Raw genomic sequence first — 8,582 nt, 5'->3', positions numbered from 1 at the left:
ATGCCAACAAATTTGGAAAACTCAGCAGTGGCCACAGGACTGGAAAAGGTCAGTTTTCATTCTAATCCCAAAGAAAGGCAATGCCAAAGAATGCTCAAACTACTGCACAATTGCACTCATCTCACATGCTAGTAAAGTAATACTCTAAATTCTCCAAGCCAGGCTTCAACAGTACATGAACCGTGAACTTCCAGATGTTCAAGCTGGTTTTAGAAAAGGCAGAGGAGACAGAGATCATATTTCCAACATCCGTTGGATCATCGAAAAAGCAAGAGAGTTCCAGAAAAACATCTATTTCTGCTTTATTGACTACATGAAAGCCTTTGATGGTATGGATCACAACAAACTGTGGAAAATTCCTCAAGAGACGGGAATACTAGACCACCTGACCTGTCTCCTGAGAAATCTGTATGCAGGTCAAGAAACAACAGTTAGAACTGGACATGGAACAACGGACTGGTACCAAATCAGGAAAGAAGTATGTCACAGCTGTATACTGTCACCCTACTTATTTAACTTATATGCAGAGTACATCATGTGAAATGCTGGGCTGGATGAAGCACAAGCTGGAATCAAGATTGCCGGGAGAAATATCAATAACCTCAGATATGCAGATGACACCACCGTTATGGCAGAAAGTGAAAAAGAACAAAAGAGCCTCTTGATGAAAGTGAAAATGTTGGCTTAAAACTCAACATTCAGAAAACTAAGATCATGACATCTGGTCCCATCAGTTCATGGCAAATAGATGAGGGAACAGTAGAAATAGTGACAGACTTTATTTTCTTGGGCTCCAAAATCACTGCAGATGGTGACTGCAGCCATGAAATTAAAATATGCTTGCTCCTTGGAAGAAAAGCTATGACCAACCTAGACATCATACTAAAAAGCAGAGATATTACTTTACCAACAAAGGTCCATCTAGTCAAAGGTATGGTTTTTCCAGTAATCATGTATGGATGTGAGAGTTGGACTATAAAGAAAGCTGAGTGCCAAAAAATGGATGCTTTTGAACTGTGGTGTTGGAAAAGACTCTTGAGAGTCCCTTGGACTGCAAAGAGATCCAACCTGAATATTCACTGGAAGGACTGATGCTGAAACTCCAATACTTTGGCCACCTGATGCGAAGAACTGATTCATTGGAAAACACGCCGATGCTGGGAAAGATTGAAGGTGGGAGGAGAAGGGGACAACAGAGGATGAGATGGTTGGATGGCATCACTGATATGATGGACATGAGTTTGAGTAGGCTCCAGGAGTTGGTGATGGACAGGCAGGCTTGGTGTGCTGCAGTCCCATGGGGTAGCAAAGAGCCAGACACGACTGAGGGACTGAACTGAACTGAGATAATGGGATTCTGAGAAGGCTTTGCAGAGACCACATTGTCTGAACTTGACCCCAGAGGGTGAGTAAGGTAAACATCGGAGGAAGAGCACCCAGCAGAGTCCGATAAGGCAGGTTCTGCATATGTAACCAGTGTGAGTGGGGCACTGGCCACCAAAGAGGAAATAGAGCTGGCGATATAGGGAAGGGACAGCGCCTAGAGAGTGAAGGGCCTGTGATTCAGGCTAATTGTCCCCGAGCACAAAGGGAGCCTTGAGAGCATTTTAATCAGAATCAGACTTTTATAGTAATAACTTGGCTTCAGCGGAGCATACATTAGAAGGGACCAGTGTGACGATAGGAAGGCCGGTTTGGAATCTGTTACACTATCTGACCAAGGCTTTGTGAATCTCAAGCATGAGGGCAGCAGTGAAGGACAGGGAGAGATTCAAGAGAGATTTCAGAGATAATACGGGACAGATCTGATGACTAACTGCATATTGAAGACAGGGAAAGAGAGATCAAGGTGATGCTGAGTTTCTGAATCTGAATTTAGTGGCAGTTTGCATAGCAGACTGGAGACTGACTGCTCGTTGGTCTAAGAAGTACATCCCCAGAGAGAAAAGGCGTGGTGAGAGCCTGTCTTATTTGCTCCTTGCTTGGACGCTTGTCTTGTAGGAAGCAAAGACATTCGCCTGCTACAGAAGGACACTCCACAGGAGATGGGGCACTCCAGCAAGACGCCTTCCTGGTCTGCATTGTCTACCGATTCCACTGGGAGATGGATAACAGAAGCTGGTACCAAGAGCCTGGTGTCCGTCAGGCCGTGAACATCTACCAGACTGACAATGGTGACAGTCTGGCGCACCTGACTGAGTACTAGACTCCATCCCTGCTCCGCAGAGTCTGCCTGCTGCCCCTGGAGCAGCCAAATGGAAGAATGGAAACGGTTCTGCAGTGGCCACCTGGCTCCTGATCGTCACCTGCCTCCCTGATCTCCAGCTGTGGTCTCTGCCCTTATTCTGCAGGTGCAGCCCTGGATGGCTGCCCGGGTGAGGGGGCTTCAGGATTGTGCTGCCCTACTCTCCATCCCGCTCTTGTCTTGGGCCATCTCTGCGACTGGGGCTGCCGTGCTCCCAGCTTTATGTCCCAATTCCCCAATAAGCCCTGGCTTGTGAATCCTGCTGAGCACTCCTGGTGCTCAGATAGGTTCTTACTTCCCACCTCATTTCCCATGAGCCACTGTTCTAGCCCAGCCACCTGCCTGAATGTCACTACTGGCCAGCTTGCCTCTTCTCTGGACTTCAGTTTTCTCATCTTAAAATGGGTTTAGAATAATAATCACAGCACAAGTCTACATACTTCAGGTGTATTTCTCAAGTACTCCTCTCAACAACTAGTAATTATTGGTATCCTCAGTTTGCAGACAAGTAAATGGGCACACGTGAGCTGAGGCTCAAAGTCCCACAGCTAGTTTTGGAGGCACAGTCCTGGATCATGGTAATTCTCAGTTCCTGGCACATAATGAAAGAAAAAGTGAAAGTTGTTCAGTCATGTCTGACTCTTTGCAACCCCATGGACTATACAGTTCAGGGAATTATCCAGGCCAGAATACCGAGTGTGTAGCTGGTCCCTTCTCCAGGGGATCTTAAATTCCAGGGCTTGAACCCAGGTCTCCCGCATTGCAGGCAGATTCTTTACCAGCTGAGCCACCAGGAAAGCCAGGGCACATAATAGGTGCTCACTAATATTGGCCACTGGCATAAAGCATAGTGGGTAAGATTACAGACTTTCCTGGATTCAGATCCTGTTTCATCACTTCTGAGCTGTGTGATTTTCGATCACCAGAGTCTCAGTTTCCTTATCTACCAAATGAGAATGACAACGGTACCCTAAACGGCAGAGCTGTTGAGAAGATTCAGGACATTAATAATATGAAGCCCTCAGTGCCTTCCATGGAAGGTAAGAGGTATGTAACACATGCTTGCTGTTGTATTGTTCTTTTCATCGTCATGGAAACCCCTGGTGCTACTGTCCCCCAAAGCTGCCACCTCCTTCCAGCCCGCCTGGCAGACTGCGCTCCTACTGCCTGTCTTCCACCTCTCTCTGCCAGGCATAGCTGCCATCTTGGTGGGTTTACAGGTTTAAGCCTTTTCTGGAGAGGTCCTCCCGCCTCTGGCTCCTGTTCTCACTCCATCCATCCGTACCTGCCAGAGGACACAACCTCTCTGGGAGGGTCCCTCACTCCCCAGGATGTCCAAGCCTGCCAGGGGCACAAGGCATCCTGCTGGGTCTTCCCTAAGTCTGCCAGGCTGCTTCCCCATCTGCTCTCAGCCACACAGTCTTGCCCCAAAGGCTCAAACTCTTTCTATCTGGATGCAAGATTTACGAGACATCCCGGGGAAGTTGCTTTAGAGGCGGTTAGCTGCAAAGCAGTCTCAGAGAGAGTATTATGGCCCGAACCCTGTCGCTGCGGCAAGGCCCTGATATAAAGAGTTGCCAGAGAGCTCAAATCCAGTGTTCTTGGATAACCTGAAGGGAAGGGATGGGGTGGGAGCTTCACGAGGGCGGGGAGATACGTGTACCTATGGCGGATTCATGTTGATATATGGCAGAAACCAACACAATATTGTAAAGCAATTATTGTCCTTTTTTCCTTTTTTTTTTAAGGATTGCCAGGGAGATAACAACAGAGTTTGAACATGAAGTACAAAGGTAGAAACAAAGGATGGAGTTGTGCCTGCCAGCCTCTCAAGCCAGGAGCCCTGCTGGAAATGAATTCACTTTCTCTGCTGACCCTGGCCAAGACTGAGCCTGGCGGTGCACGGGCTCATCCTTATTACTTCACAGACGAGGAAACTAAGGCTCTGAAAGGCTGAATGATTTGCCAAAGTTCCCTAGTTTTTTACACAAGGGCTTGTCCCAAAGCCCTTCTCCCTGGGGACAAAGGAGAAGGGCTCGGCATGGGAAAGACAGTGAATCTGGGTCAGCCCAAGGGGTTAAGACCAGCTCAGGGCTGCCTGGCTGACCTTCAGAGCATCGACTCTAAGCTTCAGTCTGGGTGCTGCTAGCTTCCTACTGGGCTCAGTTTGCTGAGTGCAGCCTGGAGGCCTGGCTGAGCAGGGGCAGGGACCGGGGAAGCACTCTCTCAGCGATAGTGGGTTAGTCGTTTAGGTGAAATGTTAAATAACTAGTCACTTGTCCACTGCAGTCCCAAGTTATCCCACTTCAGAAAAACACCAAACTCTAATCGCAGAGGTTTTACTTTATTTTTTTCAGTGGAAGCATCCCTGGCCTCTACCCACGGGCTGGGCTTCCCAGGTGATGTAGTGGTAAAGAACCCGCCTGCCAATGCAAGAGACATGAGAGACATGGGTTTGATCCCTAGGTCGGGAAGATCCCCTGGAGGGGAGCATGGCAACCCATTCCAGTATTCTTGCCTGGAGAATCCCATGGACCGAGGAGACTGGCGGGCTACAGTCCATGGGGTCTCAGAGGTTCTACCTTGTATTTTTCAATGGACACATCCCTGGCCTCTACCCACCAGATGCCAGTAAGCCCTCACACCCAGTGGTGACAACCAAATACATTTCCAGATATTGTCAAATGTCTCCTGGGGGCGGGGTGTCAAAAGAACTGAACATTTACTGAGCCTCGACTTCTGTGCACCAACGACGGTCCAAGGAGGGTCAAGACGTTTTGTTGGATTATTTGTGTAAAGTTTTAAAACCTGAAGTACAGTTGATTTACAATGCTGTGTTAGTTTTTGCTGTACAGCAAACCATTCAGATTTACATATTCTTTTCCATTATAGTTTTTTACAAGATTCTGAATATAGTTCCCTGTGCTAGATAGTAGGATCTTGTTGTTGTTTGTCTGTTTTATATACAGTAGTTTGTATCTGCTAATCCCAAACTCCTAATTACCTCTACATCTGTGCTGCCCACGATGACAGCCACTGAGCCACATATGGTTATGGAGCACTTGAAATGTGTCTAGGATGATAGAGGAACTGAATTTTAAAATTTGTCTCCATGAATTTAAATTTTAACACTGGAACACTGTAAAGTATGTTTACTTGTTAAACACAATGTTTATCTTTTTAGGATTAGATTTCATTTTTAACTGCTTAAAGTTTAGCATCTGAATTGCAAAGTGCAGTAAGTGTAAAATTCACACCAGATTTCAAAGGCTTAGTGCTAAAAAAAGAAAAAGTAACATATCTTTTATTAATAATTTTAAAATATTGATTACATGTTAAAATGATAATATTTTGTAGACACTGGGTTAGTTAAAATACATTAAAGTGAATGTCACCTGTTAATTTTTACTTTAACAAATAATTTTAATTTTTTAATAGGCTATGTTATTTATTTAGGTCATGCCCTGAGGCATATGGGATCTTAGTTCCCTGACTAGGGATTGAACCTGTGTCCCCTGCAGTGGAAGTGTGGTCTTAACCACTGGATCCCTAGGGAAGTCCCCATTTTTTACTTTTTAAAAATCTGACTCTAGAAAATTTCAAAGTACATATGTAACTGAGATCTGCATCTCTTAAACACAGTGTAATTCTGGAGGTTTTCAACAGGAGGGTGCTTTTGTCCCCAGGGGATATTTGATTGTGTCTGGCAATAAACTTGGTTGTGCTACTTGGGTAATCAAGTGCTCCTGGCATCTAACGAGTAGAGACCAGGGATTTGCTAAACATCCTACAATGCACAGAACAGCCTCCCACAACCAAGAACTACCTTTCCCCAAATGTCGCTAGTGCTGAGGTTGAGAAACCCTACCCTAGAGCGTGAATCCCTTGAAGCAAAGACCAGTAAGTTAGACCTGAAGAGCGAGTGGAAGCCGTCACACACAGTTCTCACCGTGAACTCTGGCCAGGGGTGTCGGTATCCCTGCTCCGCCCCATGAAGCAAATGGAGCCCAGAGAAGAACAATGCCCAGATCCCCGGGGCAGAAAGTGGCCGAGCTGAGCCCTGCACTCACTCTGAAGGCCAGCCTGTCTCCCACTCCACAAACAGGTGCCACAGACCTCTGAGCTGGTGCTGATGTGAAGAGGCTGCTTTTGTTTACAGTCTAACGTTCCCATCACTCAGACCTGGTCGGTTATTATTCACATCAGCCGTTATTGCTACCAGGGGATGAGCATTAACAAAAACTCCCTTTGAAAGGGACAGCCTGCTCCAAGAGAAACACTCTTGGACACCTCACCCATCAAATGAAACCGAGAAAGGCATGGAAATAAATGGAAAGCAATGAAATAAACCTGTCAGAGAGGGAGCATTCAGATGTCTCAGGAGGCAAGAGGTAAAACAAATGTGCCTGATACGGGGTTGGCGCTGTTTAAAGAAAACATTACGGGACTGCTGACTTGAAAAGGGCCCGGAGAACAATGGCCCGGCAGAAAGGGAGCTGCCCGCATGCCCGGGAGAAGTGCTGTTTCGTGGTAAGTTGGGTGTGGGCACATGGTAGGAGCCACTCTCCTTTCACTAGCACCAGGCATCTGTCCGCAACTGCCACCTCCCTCGGGGCAAGAGTGAGACTCGCCAAAAACAGGATGTGAGAGGGGACTGACATTTGACGAAGGCCGAGAGAGCAGGGCACTCTGGAGAGTCACCGAACGTAATCTTGAATGTGACTCTGCAGGAGGTATGACAATCGGTTTTGCAAGTTAAACAAGGCTGTGCAACTTGCTTAAGGTCACATAACTAGGGAGTGGCTGAGATGACATTCTGGGGGTGTTGATGGTGACACATTGGGCTGTGGGTTGATGGCAGACACAGAGGTGGGGACAGGAGTTGGCTGTCATGAGTGCGGTGGAGGCTCTGCCCAGATCTCTTTTCCTGGGCTGGTGCACCAATCTCCAGCTGCTTAAGATGGAGATGCTGGCTGCTAAGGTACCCCCTTCCCTGCAGACTGCCATCAGGCCAAGGGAAGTCGCCCCCCAACCCCCACCAGGACACAGACAGTGGCTGACTGACACAGCAGCACAGATGCTGGCCCCTGCCATGGAGTAGGGGCACCCCTGTGATACAGTCCACACTCCAGAGCCCCTGTGGGCTCAGCTGACACAGCCTCCACTTCCTCCGTTGGCTTCTTGCCCTGCCCTCACCTTCTTTCTTCTGAGAATACTCATCAATGACTAATCTGCACAAGAATCCCCCATCTTAGGCTCTGTCCAGGGAAACTCAGCCTAAGACAATCACCAACAGCAGAGTTTCTGAGCCTGGGAAGCGGGTAAACAGAAGTGGACCATGGGCTCCTGGATGGCTGGATTCTTGTCAACTCTGCCTCATATATTCCCCTTCCCACCATGACAAACTGACCAGCCAGGGACTAGTAGAGAGGAAGCCACTGTCTTGGCAACAACTTGGAGAGAGGTGCCAGGTAAAAGATCTGAAATCTCCAAAGAAACCTTGGTCGACCAGACAGCGCCCCCGCAGTAGAGCTCTCTCTGTTGGGAGGGTCTCTTCTGTGTCTGGGGCCCCATGATGGGCATTAGCCTCTGATAGGCTCTGCATCATGATCTCTGAAGAGTTCATATGAAATGAGAGTGAACTATCATGAGTTAGAGGGAAAAGGCTGGTATTTACTTCAAACAAATATCTACTCTAGACTGGGGTGTTCCCATAGCGGCCTTTTTCACATTTACTATCTTATTTTTTCTCAGGATACAGTTCCAGAAGCCTGTGTGTGCAAACTCTATAAGAAAATGGTGCTCCCCAAAACGGAAGCATTATTATTCTAACTTAACAGATAGGAGGGGTGGGACTCATCATACTCAAGTGACTTGTCCAAGACAAATAGCAGACAGGGAGTCATAGCCAGATCTATTCATTTCCTAAGCACAGACATGTTAAGCCAATTCTCCCCCAACCTCAGATCATAGCTCAGTTATCTCTTCTCCTGGGAATCATCCCCCAAACTTGAGGTGTACTTGTTGGTTTATTTTGAATACCACACGGCTCTTCTTTGTAGCAAGACTCACACTTGCCATTGTATACGCATTTGTGTAGTTTTTATTTTTTTTGTGGTGGTGGGGGGGATTAATGGTTCTTTCCCCTCCCGCAAAGGCACAGGAATATGCTTTCTTTTGTTCACCACTGAATACCTCAATGCCTAGAACAGTGCCTGGCACACAGTAGGTACTTTGTAAGCATTAGTAGAATGGGTGAATGGATGAGTTAGATAGATGGATGGACGGATGGATGGAGGTAGGGATGGAAGGATGGGGAGGGGGCAGGGGGATGGCT

General features: G+C 47.3%; 1 protein-coding gene across 1 annotated transcript in view; it reads right to left on the bottom strand.

Moving 5' to 3' along the window:
• Positions 1-8,582, bottom strand: part of PTPRT (protein tyrosine phosphatase, receptor type, T) — an 839,242-nt gene that overhangs the window by 187,817 nt on the left and 642,843 nt on the right. The gene's annotated exons all lie outside the window — the stretch shown is intronic.

The sequence above is a fragment of the Bison bison genome, unplaced genomic scaffold (genome assembly GCF_000754665.1).
Source record: "Bison bison bison isolate TAMUID 2011002044 unplaced genomic scaffold, Bison_UMD1.0 scf7180017864500, whole genome shotgun sequence".
Taxonomy (NCBI): Eukaryota; Metazoa; Chordata; class Mammalia; order Artiodactyla; family Bovidae; genus Bison; species Bison bison.
This window is presented reverse-complemented; position numbering and strand designations above follow the sequence as displayed.